General features: G+C 33.4%; 1 protein-coding gene across 1 annotated transcript in view; it reads left to right on the forward strand.

The window, feature by feature from the left end:
* The window catches only part of EPHA3 (EPH receptor A3), a 340,388-nt gene that overhangs the window by 247,758 nt on the left and 74,248 nt on the right, over window positions 1-18,382 (forward strand). The window lies entirely within an intron of this gene.

Consider the following 18,382-nt stretch of genomic DNA (forward strand, 5'->3'; position numbering starts at 1 on the left):
GTATGTTGGGGAAGGAGTGCTTTACTATTAAACCAATTGGTTTCTATAGGACACTTCTGAATGATTCACTTCTAGCCTAAGGAGTTATCTAAAAGCTTTCTTCAATTCTAAAGAAAATTTAAATTGCTGTATCAGAGAGAAGTAGGGAAAGTCACTATAAGTTTTTTTCATAATTAATAAGCAATCTGGTCTGAAAGATTCAAATAAAATTGGTATTGACACTTGCTCCCCTGGAATCTATAGATTTTTTTTTCATCTGCTGGTTTTGGAAACAGTCATCCACAGTGGACTTTGCAGACAAGAAGGCAGGGTTTATAAAAGAAGAGATCATAAGATAATTCATAGCTTCATTAGACATGACCTAGAATTGAAGAGGCCTCAGATATAAATCTGGGGCTTAGTGGCTCTATAATGTGATGGAGCCTACGGGTTTCCCCTGGCAGCCTGCTTCTCACCCTCATGCTTAGGTTCAGGCCTCTGGATTCCAATATATTTAAAAAATGAAAGCAAATTTTATTCATATCAAGCACGGATTTTTTTTTTTATTCTTCCTAATTGCAAAAAGCTTTGCAGTTTGCAATTGGCATATGTGCCATTTCTAGGAATTCTCTTAACCACTTCATCAAGCTTGGCACTGTCTAGATGTTGGCTTTGATTGCCAACCTACAAAAGAGAAAGGGAATCACAAAAGAGAAAATTAACAAGTGAGCACAGTTCCAAAATTTGTTCTACAAATGTGTTTTAAATCAAATGAATCATCCTTTGGCATGAGCTATTCACTTTATAGTCATTCATTTGAACGGCTTAGTCTCTGTCTACTGAAGACCGTGGTTAGCATTACTCTTGATGAATGAGACAGTTACCTTAAATCATAAATAAAACAAATAGAATAACTTAACAGGTGATTCTCAAAAGAAGGTATGCTTTCTTACTTTGCACTGGTAATAGACTTCAAAGGGAAGTATTCAGAATATCAGTTTAAACCATGAAAGAACCAAGGATGTATCTCTGTGGAACTGCTGCATGAAAAAAGTAAACTGATAAAATAAATACATCTTGATTAAGAAAATATGTGGCCCTCCCAAATATTTTATCAGTTTGCTTTTCTATTCTTTTCACTCTATAAAATTGGTTTCAATTCTTATTCCTTTTCCTTTATAATTTGATTAAAGTCTCTGGCACAAAGTATGATTCACATAGTAGAATATTCAATTTATATCTGAAATAAACATTTTTAAAATATTAATTTCAAATATTTGTAGGAGACAAGACTTACCAAGGTAAATAATATATAAATCTTAACCTATGAGACAAATTGGGCTTTTCTTACTTTTTGCTCATTTGTTTGTTTTGGACATCTAATTTAATCTTTACTTTTAAAGAAATTTTCTTGCACATTTATAACTTCTTCCAGTCATTTTTTAAATTGGAGTATTAGGGAAAATAGAACTATAGAATATTTTCCTAATTTGTGTAGGCTATCTATAGATAAACCTATACATTTTTCTGCATCATTTTCTATCATCCGTTTTATCTCAGAAAACAAAACTTTGGGAGTAATAATTGTTAAATAACAATGTTATTTCAGCATATTCTTGTAACAGAAAATTATAAGAAGTAAGTAACAGAAGAGATTTCTGTGCAAGCCCACTGGTGTCAATTCCTGCATGACAGGTGTCTCTTTGGTGAAGTCTGCTAGACAGTGGGAAACCAGAATATCAACACCCTGCTGTGAATGAGTGTCTTCCAGAGAGAACTCTCTTATCTGACTCTTTCTCTGATTCCTACTAGACTTTAATTTTCACTCACCATGTGAACTGACAGGAAGAATTTATTCAGAGCTATATTTTATCTCACTTTCAATCTTAGTCTAGGTTTCTATTTGTGGGTTTCTGCAACATGTTATACTAATATAGAACTAAATTACATTTTGTAAAGCTTTGAGAGGCACAGGATAGAGAAGATGTTATTACATGGTTTTATTCATCCCCAGTACCAGAATTTAACAAGAGTCAAATAGGATCCATTTAGTCCAGTTATTATGATATGGGTATTATTATATCTAATACCATACATAATAAATATCAGGGTTTATTAAGGCATTAAAAGGATTTATTAAAAGTGAGTTTCTGGGCCAGGCGTGGTGGCCTATGCCTATAGACCTACCTATTCAGCAGGCTGAGGCAGGAGGATCACTTAAGCCCGGGAGTTACAGACCAGATTAGGCAATATAGCAAGAACACATCTCTAAAAAAAAAAATAAAGAAAGAAAGAAAGAAAGAAAAATATATTTCTGGACTGAAAGCTAAATATATACAATTATACACCTTCTTGGTATACATGTACTTAGAAATATAATCACATTTAAAATACTCAGCAGGATATTTTCCTATTGTTTGGGAATTGGCAACTGGAAACACAAAAATAGGACAAAAATGTACCAAGTATATCACATTCGAAAGAGAACTACAAACAGTTGGATCCAGACACATCTTGAAGGTTTTTTGAGAGGCATAAAATGGGTCTCTGGAGTGTAGATCTCTACAGAGTCCTCTGGAAAAATCCCAAGTGCTTACAGAGAGCCAGTGCACAATTTTGAAAGCCAATACCAGTCAAGAAAACAGTGGAACTCAACAAATACATGCAATTATGTACATAGTTAAGGATAAATTTTTTATTTTCCTCAATCTCTCTACAGTGCCCCAGAAGGGAAAGGAAAAGCAAATGAGCTACTTTTTCCCCCTCCCACCAGGAAATTGCTGTTTCATATTGGTATACAATGGACACTAATAATTGAAAGTGAACAGAAAGCTATGAGATATTACAGCAATGTCATCAAAGAACAGGAAAATGAGACTCAATAGATTAGAGGGTCTCTGTTCTCAGTATTCTACTTTTTGAAAAAAAAAATCCATTGGTCTGGTCTGAATTGAGATATCTGTTTTTTGTTTGAGGGCCAATTTTCATGATACATGTTGGTCTTTGCCTAGGAATCCCCAAAAATGGACAAATAATGAAGCACCTCTTCTCAGACCTGAGGATGCTGCATTCTGTGCATAGAAGAACAGGATGAAAAAAACCAAACTTTTGGCCCAAAAAGGTCACACAACTTAGAGTACACAGAAAAACAGAGGCCTCATTGAACAAAAATGATGAAACTAAGCTTCTGCATAACAACACAAACTATCTTTCATCCCACTATAGCGACCCCGGTCTTATTAATCAAATAATTTCCAATATTATCTGTACTATAATTTACAACTTGAACTTACAACTCAAGAGTGAGTTTTAGACACTAATGATGCTGGGGTAGGGATATATAATATCTGTGTGCCTGTTAGCTCTGTTAGCATAAACATACACATGCTTATATGTTTATGTGTCTATATTTGGCTTCCTTAAGCTTTGTCCCACAGGAAGCCAAAACTTTTCAATGACATCATTAACTAGAATAGACCTAAATTGTTTGTGTCTTGGAAATCTAAATGTAGCTGTAGGTGGTCTCAGCTCTCAACATTATCCCAGAATATTTTCAGAAATGTGAGGTATCTTAGTTTATATCCTCATGGAGGTAGAAGTTGAACAGAGAATTTGAGTACAGGCTATTTATTTGGGAGATGATCCCAGGAAACATAGGTAGGGGAGTATGAAAATGAAAGAAAAAGGAAGGCAACCACTGAAGGATGAATATTGACCGCTTTATGCTGTTGGAACCTAGAGTTTAATCCTGAACAGTGGGAGCCCATGTGGAGCATATGCTTCAGCGATATCCCATACAACAGGAAACTGATGTATTTATGTATGAATTCCCCATCAGTCATTGGCTGAGGGCTTTCCTAAGAAGAGAGGTAATTGAAAGAGTATTATTCTCTGGACTTCCAGCCTAAAGCGAATGGACAGAGATGACTCTCGGAACAAAAGAAAGCCCTCAGTCAAATAGCTTGAATCAGTGACACCTTGAAATTGGAAAGTTGTTCTCATAGTAAATTTCAAAGGGATATTGTTGGGACACAGAGAAAATAGGCCTATTAGGTATCCTGGATGGGCTGGAGTACTTGAAATCTTTTAGAGGTTAACTAAGCTGATGATAGGTACCATGTGCATTGGGGTGAACATAGGATATCAGAAGATAACTTGTAAAAAAATCCAACTCTTTGGATTTGGATGAGATGTGATGAGATGTGATAACAATGTGTTAGATGTATTAGATGTCCATAAAGGTAGGTTCCACATCCACCATTTACACTACTTTAACCATTGTACCTTACCTAGTGCCTGGTATGTAAGAGATGTGCAAAACATTCAGAAAGAAACTGTTTTATAATATTTACTTTAATAATTTTATTAAAGCAATAAACAAAGTTATGCAAAAGGGAACCTATAAAGAGATATATATTAATGTATTGATTTAGAAAAGACTTTAGAACCATAATAAGGAGAGCTATAAGATTAGGATTGTTGCTTCATTAAATGAAATGCTAAATTCCGCTGTCTCTAGTGTCTTTCCAAAGAACTATGTGAATATTTCTTTAGTCTTATTCCAGTAAGATAATAGGAAAAAAGAAGAGTATGGGCGTAAATCTGGTCACAGACTTTTTTTTTAATTTATCATTTACATTTTTTTCTATTCTGTAAACTTGAAATAAAAATTATTTCATTATTCATATTACAAGGAGGTACTAGTAGGTATGAGTGGAGGAATTTGAATGAGAAAGAAATAAGGAAATGAATGAGATTGCCACCATTTGCTTACTATGCTTTTAGCTAAATTTCTCAATATTTTCAATTCTAAATTTTCTTTCATGTCGTATTATGAAAACAATTACTAATTTTTTAAGATTGCTAGTAAGATTAAATAAAATAATACATGAATCCAATATATACAATGATTAGTAAGTGAGCCTTATATAGGATGAGAATTTAAATATAACACATCTAAATATGTATATGTATCTGTATGCATACATGTATGTGATAGTAGACATATTAGACTGCTTTTATGCATATGTCTTCCAATTTGTATTCTTAAAATTATTACAATCAGATTTCATATTTCATCAATTCTTTTCCCTTGAATATGAACTGTGGGTATATAATTTTCTTACTGGAACTAGTTTTCTGATGATTCAGATGGTTTAAATAATTTATATTCTAATTTCATTAAATATTTGTACTCATCTATTTTTTGTAATTTTATATTCACATTTAAAAATACAAACATAGAGTGTCCCCTATATTGCATGTCTTCCATCTATATTCGGATTTAAAATATGTTGGTTTAAGATTTCAAAGTCAAAAGTAAGGTTGACGCTAACCATTCAGATGCCAGTTTTTGCAGCCACTCTTGGGATAGATTGTCATCAATGTTATTCATCGTTTCCTTAAATTAACATTGGTAGTTAGCAATTTGTAGTCCATAAGGGCCTTTTAATTTGTCTTCAAAAAGTGACTTTGAACATATGTTATTTTGTTAAATTATAGATGTTAACTGAATAAATTCTTTGGTTGCATGTTTTCTTTCTACAATCACTTGATTGTTTCCTGTAAAACCCTGCTGACTTTTTATGGAATGTGCTCGAAAATTTTTCTCACAATTTTTCTTCTGTGCCTGTGGTTCTTGTAGTTGTTTCCCTCATTATAAGCTTAATTGCCAGGGGTTTTGTCACAAGAACATGATCTTTTCTTTTACAAAACTTTCCCTTTACTTGGGTTGATTTTTTCTTATCTGATTTCATGGCCCATCATTTTAGGAGTATATAGTGGTAAATTACCTAAAGCACTTCCCAACTTATCTCTACACATTTTTTTGTAAATGAACAGAGTACAAACACTATTTTATGTGTAATTGCCTAAGCATTGGATGGTTTATATTGAACACAAATGTTAATGGAATATTCATTTCACATGTACACATTCGCAAATTCCATATATTGTTTAGAACCCAATGTCTGGTTTCACTAAATTCTTATTTCAGGATCTCCTTTCAGAGATTAAACCAACCCATTAGAGCCAAAAATCAATTTGACAATCAGTTATTCCTAAGGTTAACAAAGAGTAAAAGTATTGCACTTTTTTTAGCTATTCAGGAAAGCAAGGTATATACATAGATCCATAAATGTATATATGAAAACCAACTGTGAACCCCACTAGAATGTAAAGGGTAAGAAACCCAGTCATATTTTGAGAATAGACTGCCAGACTTCTCAAACTTCAAGTTTGCTTTGCCTCTAGCATTTTTCCCTTAATTTTTCTATAGCTAGGTGTATTTTGAAGGAAATTTAACTTGAAAAGCATGTTCCTAAAGCTAAACCACAGACTGTGCAATGTGAATAATAATGATCTTCGGCTTATTGTTTTTCAAGTCCAGAAGAAATATGACAGAACAAGCCAGCAATACTTTATAATGCCTGTATCATAGTTTCATGCAGATTTTTCTTCAACAAATGGCTCTGAAAACTATAAAAAAAAATAGAACACAATAGAAAAATGTTTAAAATCATTAAAAGCCATATATTTAATTTAACCATCTCTTAATTCTGGTACACCATGTATACTACTTTTTACTTCAGTTTTTAAAAAATAGTTTCATTGAGCTATATTTATATCTCATGAAATCCATCCATTTTTTAGTACAATTAAATAATTTTTAGTAGCTTTATTGACTCATGCCACCATCTTCATGAGTCCCTTCCATTAGTAATAGTGTTAAATCCATCATTGCATTTGTCATACAGGTTTTAATATAAATTCTAATATAAAGGTCTTCATATAGAATTTGGTTTTTCATAAATAAAACTCAATAAAAAATGACTTCAGTTTACTTCACAAGCTTGGGAATAAATATTTAAAGTTTTTTCATACATTAGGTAAAATGTAGTGTCTCTCTGTAAAAACTGCAGTTTTCACAGCTATGTCAGAAAATGCTTGGCCTGTGTAGGCTAATGATAATTTTCTGTTAGCTGTTGCAGTAAGGCAGGATCCTAAATACACACATTGAAATGAAAGCCAAATTCTTAAAAGAAACAAGTATTACTATATTTGTACCCACATAATTTTCTTTTTAGCTTTACTTATGCAATCCAAAAATGGAACAACTTAAGGCTATTTTTTTATAATATGGTAAAATTTTTATGGCGTGTGTTAAAATTAATCAGCTCCAGTTTTCAAAATTCTGAGGTCAATTATGTGAAGTATTCTTAATTGCAAAAACATGTATTGATGCATTTTACTTTTTTGGATGAACTTGAGAACTAGAATTGCTCCAAAATTCATGGCTAGCTAAAAAGGTATTTGACAAAAATTCTTTAGCTGAATTAATCCTGTGACTGGAACTAACAAGGTCAATCCACAGGCATCATGAGAATTAAGCAGCAGGTAGTCTGCCTCTACAATTTCTCCTTTGCTTTCTGTTTGGATTTTTAAGAATCTCTATTTGTGAGCAATAAATTTATTTATTGCAACTAAATGTTTGCATTTTTTTTGAGATGTCACTCTGTTTTTGTGTCACTCTGTTGTCCAGTCTAGAGTGCCATGACGTCAGCTTAGCTCACAGCAACCTCAAACTCCTGGGCTCAAGCGATCCTTCTCCCCCAGCCTCCCGAGTAGCGGGGACTACAAGTGCACCACCACCACACCCAACTATTTTTTTTTATTATTTTAGTAGAGATGGGGTCTCACTTTGCTCAGGCTGATCTTAAACTTCTGAGCTCAACAATCCTCCTGCCTCGTCCTCCCAGAGTGCTAGGATTACAGGAATGAGGAACTATAACCATAAATGTTTGCATTTCTTAATCAAGTGAGATTTGTTTGGGACAAAGAGAGGTTGGGAAGTATTAGTAAGTGCAAGCATAGACAATTCAAATTTTACAGCCAAAATAGCAGTTTTGCAGGCCTATTGCTTTGGAAACTCTGTAAGTCTCTGTTGGTACTCATTTTGTTTGATAAATATGCAAACACACCCAAATTAGCATATTCTCCACCTGCATCCTTCAGACAGCTAGATGAGAAAAAATTAATAAACTCGATCTCTTTTTTTAGTACTTAATTTGTTAAAGTTTAATTGAAATTTGATGATCGGTTTGAGATGCATACTTGGAGGAGGTGTAGAGTGATTATTAGGATTCATGTTATAATTTTACCTTTCCCAGTGACCCATTTGGGGGGAAAAAAGGCAAAAAAGGTAAACATGTCAAATGCAAATTTGTCAAATGCATTCGACTTTTTCCTATTTTACTTAAAATGTTAGGGGATTTTTTTTTAATTAACAAATAAAGACTGTATGCTCTTTAAGAGTATGCCTATATTATAAATAAGTTTCTGGCATTGCGGTAACCTGGAATTAGGGCTTCTCAGAAAGATGATTTTATGGTACTCAAAATATTTTTATGTTCTATATAGTGACCCACCAAAATTGGTTTGTTTTTTTTTCTGGAATACTCTCTTGCCCCACTTTTTCAAGCCAAGGAGTATTTCTATATGTGAGTAAATTGGAGAGCTCTGAACTAATTTCCCAAATCTGATTTCCAAATGTTTGCACAGACTTCATAGATTTCCTGTTATAGGAGGTTTGGGCTTTTACCTCCCTAAGGAAGGGATCAATCTACATGATTTCTCAGGAGAACCTCCCTCTCTGCTTCAATTAGTCTCTATTGAACTTGGGGTAGGGTTGCTAGGCACATACAAGCCATATGGGCCAGGCGTATATAAGTCATACGTTAAGCTGAATATCTTAATTTTTTTCTGTTTCCACATATATGATGAATAATATTTAGTTGCAATGCGTACTTGCATGGTGTCTATCATTTCTAAATAAAATTTTGAGAAGATATAATGCAATATAAAAATTTATGATTCCTACAATAAAGAAGAGTTAAGCAATGATTGCTCACTCATTCATGTGATACTTATAAGGACAATTATCATTCCTGCAGGAGTAAATCAATTTCTTTGTCACTCACCCAAGAATATATTGAAGTGAGAATGAAGTTATTATAGGGCCAAAGTTGAATTCATACAAGCGCATGTGCATATGTATCTGTGTGTTTGTGTGTGTTTCACATTCTGGTACCTCAATTAATATTGACAATTTATTACTTGTGACACAGACTCCAAATTGATTGTACTACAACAGAGCTGTGATGCTTTGAAGAACTCTGGCTGATCTGACATAACCATGGCCTCGTTTTCTCCTTATTTTCTTTTCTTATTTGTAAAGATTAAATATCCAGCAAAGACTAAGCAAAATTGCTTATTTGAGGCCTCAACAGTACCAACCAGGAGTAGTTAGTCCCAGAAAATAGTGTTAGCTTATGATTTAGCGTTACCATCTAACTAACAATGTGAGCTGGCTAACATCATGGAGGCTAATGAGCAGAGATGCAGGAGGCCCACAGATAGTAAGCCTGTAAGTGTAGAAGTACCTATCCTTTAAATAGCATAATAAGTTGAAACTAATTATTACCAAAGCTGTTACAGGCTGTTTATAAACCTGCATTAAACATCAAAGGCAGTACATCATGGATGTCTGCTATGGTCTGAATGCTTGTGTCCCGTCCAAATCTACATATTGAAATCTAGCCACTAATACAGTGGTATTAGGAGGTGGGCCTTTCAAAACGTCATGAAGGTAAAACCCTCATGACTGGAGACACAGCTACAGGGCCTGATCTATGAACCAGGAAACGAGCCCTCACCAGACACCAAATTAGCCTGCACCTTAATATTGGACTTCCAGCCTTCAGAACTATAAGAAATAAATATCTGTGGTTTATAAGCTATTCAGTTTATGTTACTTTTTAGTAGCAGCCCGGGCAGACAAAGACAAAGTCTCTGGGTTTGAAGTGTAAGTAAAAAAAATTACAACAATATTGTGTACATGCCAGAAATTTCTTCAGATACCTCTTTACCTCTCTGTCAAGGAGAGGTCTTCTGCTTTCTTGAAGAAGCTTCTAGATGATCGTTCACTACTGCTATTGCTTTAAAATATAGGTTTTATTATTATTCAGGCATGATGAGGCCAATAGATGAGGAGATGACTTCACTGAAAAAATAGCGTGTTTCTCACAGTTCCCCAGAGTAGGCATTCCATGCCACATGAGGCCACTAAGCAAGGCCTTAGGGTCAGTCAGGGGGCAGGAGGACTCATGAGAAAACATGAACAGGATCCTTTATTGTGGATTCTGTGGCAAGGCAAGGCAGGGTAAGCAGGCTTAGAGTGGGTTACTTTGAATAATTTCAGTGACTCTGAGGGATGGGGACTGTCTCTAGTTGTCTGGTACCCGGCCCTTACATTATTAGAACAGCGTAATATTGCTACCTGAAGTGTAAGAACCATAAAGAGAAGGCGTTTCAGAGGAAAGGCTCTGGACAGTTAGTTTGCATATTGCAAGGCACACTCCTGAGCTAGTCAGTTGCTGTCTCTAAGAATTGACGAGCTCTGGAAGAGATAATCTCTCTACAAATCAGTGAGGTCTCAGAGGCGACAGCAGCAAGAATACGGAAATTTAGAAAATAGTTTGGTTAATACAGAGATATATTCAAATCTAATTATACAAAATACAATTTTTACTTCCTTTTAAATTGGAGTAATATTTACATATAGTGAATTGTTCTGATCCAAAGTGTAAAAGTCAATGGCCTTTGAGAAACATCTATACTCCAATAAAGATACAGATTATTTCTATCACTGTAGAATATTCTCTAGTGTCTGCTTCCAATCTATAGGCATAGTTTGCCAATGAAAGTTTAATTTACTTAAGACCAGTATATATCTAGTTTCTAAATACAATATAACATAATATAATTTGTTTTACCCCTTTCTATCCTACTGCTTGGACACATTAACCAAACAATTCAAGAGGATAGCCTGATGGGATTTCAAAATAGTTTTCTCACCTTTCTCTGTTAAAAGGGAAGGTAGGTAAACATCAGTAGGATTATCCATTTTCCAACACCATGTTTTTATCAGCTACATTCTACAATTGCCCTCCTAAATTTTTGGAGCCATACATACTGAAATATACTTGTCTATACTAAAAAGTTGTGCAAGACACTATCTTATCTTGCCCAAGATTTCATATTTAGTTTTTTAAATTTTGATTATCAACTTTGGTTTTGATGTTTCTACTATATGGCCTAATTTTGTAGAAACCACTCAAGACAATAAGCACAAGATACTGTCTAAAGCAATCTTGCATTGGTTGGGGATTTGTGCTATGAAAATTACATCAAAGCAAATTTTCTAACTATTGTAACTAGGAAAATGTTCCCAAGGATAAGTTTGATTATATATATATATATTTCCTCTCTCTAAGAATCACAGTATTTTATGATAGGGTTGCTAGTATACTATATTTTCCAAAGGTGAGAAGTTATGAAAGAAAACTTTATTTGCTCTATTTATATTATTTTCTACCTACATAATTTCTTACTTTAGAAATTAATCAACTTTAAATGGACAATAAGTGTTTTAAATATAGCTGTTTATCAATATTACCCTCTTTCACATTGAAGCATTATATTTAGAAACCTAGGATTATTCCCAAAAATTTTCAGAGATATATCACATATATAAAGTTTGTTCTGACTCTGTGAAAATATTAGAGAATATTAAAAGAAACATTTTTTTAAAAAAGGAATGTGAAGAAGATCTAGTGAGAAAATAAACAGGATTTCATCTTGATGAATTCAAGCAATAAACATCTACAAAATGAACATTTCGCTCTTACTACAGTTTTTTTTTTTCATTTTTATTTCTCCATGCTGAGATAGGGATGAGATTATAAACTGTATATACATTCTTCTGTCTTCCAAACTACTTTAAGGTCTTTAAAATTTTGTTGTTTTCTAAAAATTTAGAACAGAGAAGGCTATATCTTGCATATATACTATTAACAAAAAAATAGGGGGAGGAAATTCTCTTCAAAATTTATTTTCAATGGGTTACATCTTAGAATGTTTTTCTCCAAGCACCATTGATTTTGTCAAGAAAATTACTTGCTTTTCACTGTACTATAGAATTTGAATGATATAATTTTACAGAAAGTAGTCTCTCTTCTTCTCACTTTGAATTGTCTTATTTTAACATCAGGAGCTAAATCAAATTCATCTTTCAGAGGAAATAGACACAAAATATATTGATAAGCTAACCAAACTGCTTGACTAGATTTAGGCAAAGCTGGCCCTATGCTAGGTACCAAAGACTCTGAGGGACTATAGTTTGCTGAGAAGACATACTGGTAAGGGAATGATGTAATCATGACCCAATGCAGTAGGCTAAATAATAGGAGAATGACCAACTATACTATGACAGGTCAGAGGAAAGAGCTGACTAACTATTGCCTAAGGGACTAAGGAAAAGCTTTATGGAGGAATTACATTAGCAAAGGATTTTGAAGGATAATGAGTAGAAGTGGTTTTCCAGGTGGAAAAGGAAGAGAGCTAGCATTCCGGACAGGGAGTACAGCACACACAAACGAATGAAATAATTGTTTTTTTAAAATTTTAGCTTCGAATGAAGAGCAATAAGTGATAAAGCTGTTGTGTATATTGCAGCTTGTGAGAAGACTTAGGTAATAATGATATGAATTTCACATTATATATCATACTGTAGTCCAGAATTTCCCAAATGTTTGTGCTCTTAGGAGCTTTCTACTGATCATCTTAGAAATACAGATTTGTAGATCTTTCCTTTGGAGCTTATTATTTACATAACAAGTTTAGGAAATCTAGATTTTAATTATGAGATTTTGAAGGAGGGGAGAGTCAACATTTCATTTGCTTTAGAAAATAATAAGTCATCAAAATGTGTAGAAAGTCCAAGTTCTGGAAAGATTGAGATGAAATGCAGATGAAAAATAGCAAGAGTCTGAACTAAGGTCGGCCTGGAAAACTAGAATTCAGTAGAAAGAAAATCCATCAGCTTTCAGAAGGTGGAGCTGATTGGCAAGCTTGCTTACTGTTGAGGGAGAAAATATAAAGAAGTATAACTCTGAAATTACAAATTAAATGCATTGCAAAAACAATGAGAGTCCTAGTGGCTAAAACAAGAATATCTAGAGAAGACTAGATTTGGGAAAATCAGGGTAGTAATGGTGAGGTGATGAACACTGAGGTATGAAAGGTTATGCTAAGTGTGTTTCTGCATGTAATATTAATAGAAGTGTTCGCTTCTGAAAAAAGAAGAAGAAAATGTTCTTAAATGGGCATGGTAATGAATGGTAAAGAAAAATAAGGGACTAATGCTTCTAGAGGCATGTCTGATTCAAAAGAAAAACCTTTCAACCATTTACTGCATGATATTTTCCCATGGAGATAATTTTTAAAAGCTTTGGCTCCCTTAGAAAAGAAATACTGAGCGAGCCCTTTTTGTTATTGCTTAAACTTGTCCAATCTCTAAACCACAGAGATACCTCAGAGGTTCATTAGAAATTCCCAAACCCAGAAAGAGGAAGGTCCCAATAAAAACAAACGAACCAAACCAGATCCTTTAGGAGTTGAATTTTGAAGTTTTCACTTCCTGATTTTAAGAAAGGGTCATATTTTAGTTGCAGAATAATGGTAAATGTAGCTTACAAAACACCGAGGTTAAAATAATGAATCCCTTCCGTATCTGCCAGTAGATTTGTCATGCACAAATATCAAGTGTGATCTCATACAAATTGCAAACAAGCAAGTCCCATCCCTAACCTGATTCTTTTACCCTGAAGGCAAGTCCCATCCCTAACCTGATTCATTTACACCTGAAACCTTTTTAAGCTTGCCTTTTGTGAATTGTTTTTTTGTTATTTCACTGAATGTAGTCAATGGTTATGTTAACAATGAGTAAATATCTTGCTCTTCCTCCACAAATGAATGAAGAAACAATCTTTTAGAAAAAGTTCTTTTCCACCTCTAGATGGGGTTCAAATATTAACCATTAGGATGATGCTTCTCTGTTTCTCTGTCACACTTCTGAACTAGTCATTGCCAGTTGCTGATTGAAGAAGTCCAGACTTAGGGAAGAAATCATCAGGTGAATAATTCAACTCTTATTTCCCAGAAAGTTTTGTCTCCTTAGAACAGAAATTGAAAAGCACTTTGATACCATTTTCACAAAACATGTATTACTAGAGAACATAGGTTGAAAATATCTCTCCAGTCCTATATCATGACAGAATGGATTTAAAAAAAAAAAAAAAGAAAAGACGAAATCCACTGTGACATAATTAAGAATTTCCTTAGTACTCAGAGTGTTTGAAAGGTTGCAGTGTTTTTCAGAGTGCTTGAAAGTCCAGAAAAGCTGCATAGAGAATGGTTAACTGTGTGGTTCCTGAGCTACCCTCTCCCTCCCAGTCTTCACTGTTTTTCTCTTGTATTTGTACACCTCTAAGAAATATTTCAGTTGAAATATAATCAATATCACTTTACCAAATATGTCATGCCTCTTTTCTGTATTGTTTTACAAAGACACATCTCTCAGTTGTACCCAGAATAGCAAAAGCTAAAAATCAAACATCTTCTCCTTCTCAAACATAGACAAAAAATGTATTTTATACACTAAGACATTATTTTAAACTTCCTAAAATTAATTCCTTCTTGGTGTTTTAATCTTTCTTTTTACCAGTTTCTTCACTTTTTCCCCTATAAAACTGTCCATTTACTAACCTGCATAAATGCCTGGACTACTTTCTCAGCATCTTATTCTGTCATCGGCTTCTTTCTCTTAATGAGAAAATCTTAATAATCTATCATTTAAGGTACATAAAAGAGGCACAAAATTAAAAGTCCATCCTAGGCTATTGTGGTGCTCACTAGTAATTGAGATTTTAGCTTATATGTGATCAATTTGCCAGGGAAAACCTGTGCTTTCTCTTTCTTCTTAACTTTTCTTTCTAGCTACCAGAATTTCTTTGGTCTTGAGGTCTTTTTTTCCATTTCATGTAACTATTAGCCTCCATTCTTTCAAATGACAAATTTAAAAAACAGAGGAATAAGAATAAAATAAACCAAATATATCTTATGGTGTACATTACAACACCATATCTTTTTAATACAGAAAAAATTAATTTAAAACATTTCTATGGATTTGAAAACATTAATACAATGGAGTGCCCATGGAATTTGTCTGTTTCTGCAGTATGTTTTATTATGTCCTAGCATTATTTATAAGGAGAGGTAAAAACAATTTTTGTTAATTATTTATTAATATTAAAATATTGATGAGCCACACCTAAAAGTAGCAGGCTTCCAGCTGGTGTACTTGGTTGAACTGTACTGAAATGCAGCCAGCACAAGGGGCGTGTACTAAATGAGCAGAACAAATGACTTAACAGGGGCCTGAAAGCAGCAATCAGAAAAGGTTCATTTAACATAGAGATGGCACAAGCTTCAAGCAATTGCCTCTACTTAAGTAAGTGTGGAATTACAAAAGGCTATTTATTACAGCCCAACAGGGCCCCCACAGCTTTGCTCAAAGACCTTTGAAGAAATTCAACAGTTATAAAGTCTTGCTCAGTGCAGATGCAGTAAAATTTGGACAGACCCCCAAAACAGCCTGCACAGCTTTCATTGAAAAGTTAATACAATCTTCATCAAAATTGTTCTTTGAAACAAATTAATTTCTCTCTCTTCTTTTTTAAAGGAGGGATGCTATACCTGGTTATTTTCAAAACTTCTTTGAAAATGAATTTGAACTGTTAGGAAAAATAAAACAAATTTCATGGTGATATGAAATTAAATGTGGGGCTTTCATGGATTTAACAAGAAAGTGTTTCAACATTAAGCTTCTTTGAAATGCCCTCTAAGCACACATTAAAAGTTGTTCTATTAATGGACTTTCTTCAGGAGAAAAGTTAGTGGAATTTCTTCATTGTTTGTACAGAAAGCAAAATTTGATTCCAAGGACATTGGGGCTGCAATTTGTTTATTAGTGACTGGATAATGAATTGATTTTTCTGAGTATTAGATTAGGTAAAAAAAAATTCTTAAAAATTCAACATATCTGTTGTTAATTTATATCAGTGATATGTAAAAAAACATTAAATATTTGCATAAAGCTTCAGCAAAATATAATAAAAATAACTTATCTTTTGCTTGGAACCAACTTTAGAGCAGCAAACCACAGGGGCTAGAGTGTGAGGCCAATTTAGGAACTAAAACAGAGTAATATTGAATAGAGGAAGAGTATACATGAAAGGATATTAGTTGCTAATGAGAGCAAATGTGAAAAAGAAAATAAATTTACTTTTTCATTAGAAAAGCAACACCTCCATTTTTCCTTAGCAAAGGATTAAGTCATCATTCCCAGGCCAATAGAATAATAATGCTTTAATTAGGAAAGAATTCCTATGGGATCTCACAAATAATAGAAACAGGTGGTTGAAAAAGTTTTTGCAATGGATTCTACCTTTTGGTTTACACTTTTCACTGAAGTGGCACAAGACAAGCTTAATGAAAGCACTATTTTAAGTGAGTAATGAAAATGAAAGGTGTTTATAGATAGGAACAGTTTAAATGAGAGGTTGGATGCAAAAGTCATCGTGATAATCATAGAAACATTGAATCAACAAATATAGAACTTCCGCTGGCTTTTGTGGGGAATACAATTATATAAGGTTCTAAAAAGGATGTGCTTAACATTTTTCTGACATTACTTTTAAACTCAGATGAAGCACAAAATTCTCCCAAAATGAATAGTCTGCTCTAAAAGTTAAGTGGTTGACAAGTGTCTTATTACCATGGTAATTCAAGTGAATTAGAAGTATTTAACTGAAATTTTGAATTATAAAGTTGAGATGTATATATAGGGATCTCAACTTGATGTAAAGTAAATGAGCAGTTACCTGGCAGATTTTTGTTTTAAATAACTGATTTAATCCATAATCCCATAACAAACATAGCTTCACTTCAGTATTTACCTTTTTGTCCATCCAACAATGGTCCAATAAGGAAATGATAGGAAATAGCTGAGAAAAACTAAAAGATTTTTGTTTCTAGGGTCTCTGAATGCTGGATTTGTTTTGTTTTGTTTTGTTTCCCATCTGTGGCAGCTAAAAAAAAAAATCACTTAATATTCAGGTTTACCTGTTAGCTCTCGCTCATAGGGAGTTGCCATACATCACAGTTCAAAGTGTATTCTATAGATTAGTAACATTATACTGACATGTAATTGCAATTTACTATGCAGCAAAAATGATTCAAGATGAAAAATAACTATGGTGTCTATTTACCTTTGTATAGGCAATTGCTTAAGTTACTATGCTTTTAACATTTGTACTTGGATAAAATGCTTATGTATGTATAGGAATGTCACAGTGCAAGATGCTGCTAGCCCAGGCACAAAGGATTAAAATTATTTTGTGAAGATTGGTGATTGTATTAAAACTGTTGTGCCATTAGACCTCAAAAAAACCAAAAAACAAATATATAAGGTTCAAATAGTCCTTGATTTATGAAAAATCTGTAAGAAAATAGGTTCTTTAACAATTAAAATAATTCAACAGTTAATGTATCTAAAACTTCCAGAGTTCTGGTTTGTTTGTGTTTGCAATTTATTTTACTGCATTCCACTAAGGCAGGGGGCCACTGAACTCCAGTGAGACATTTTGATCGGCTAGTGCAGCAAGATTGAGATTTTAAACAAGAAGTACTTTGATGGATAGTATGTATTTTTCTTTTTAATGGAAGGATTTGAAGTAGGAAATTACTTAAAATATATTTAAGCTTCAGTTAGAAACGAATGTGACTCTGTGATACCTGATCCAAACAGATAGGGTTTTTAATTCATATTTCATAGTTTTGATAATTCATAGCAAATATAGAGTCACCATCAAATGAGCTATTTCAAAATATATCTAGATAATTGTAACACACATAGCAGTCATTTCTTTGGTACTTCTTATTAATTTTTTTAAGAAATAAAAAGTTAAAAGTACAAGATTGTTGTTTTCTTGATTTTTTTTTATTATGAGAGGTTTTTGTCAGAAGTCAAGACCTAACTGTATTATGTCCTAAATCATATCTATTTTACAATACACTAAATATTATTATTACCTATGGATACTGTGGGACTTCTTGTGCATAATGGATTCCAGTCCTCTTACAGAGTTGCATATGAAAATGTTATCAATGAGCTGAAGAATCTGGCATTAATAACTTTGCAACATTAGAACAAATAGGTAGTCTTGATGTTTTGTTCTTTTTTTAATCTATCAAATATATTTCATTGCTTACATTATAGTAGCAGATTGAAAACATCTGCTCAATTGCCACTAGTCCACTAGCAGCAGAGAATCTCAGTTCATTTTCCATAGGCCTGCACGCACCAGGGCTATAATCCAGCTGCTGAGCCTGCATATGTGGCCAGATTAATACTCAAGAGCCTTGGAAATGGAAATAGTGCTTT

Source organism: Microcebus murinus, chromosome 1 (assembly GCF_040939455.1).
Source record: "Microcebus murinus isolate Inina chromosome 1, M.murinus_Inina_mat1.0, whole genome shotgun sequence".
In the NCBI taxonomy this organism is placed as follows: domain Eukaryota; kingdom Metazoa; phylum Chordata; class Mammalia; order Primates; family Cheirogaleidae; genus Microcebus; species Microcebus murinus.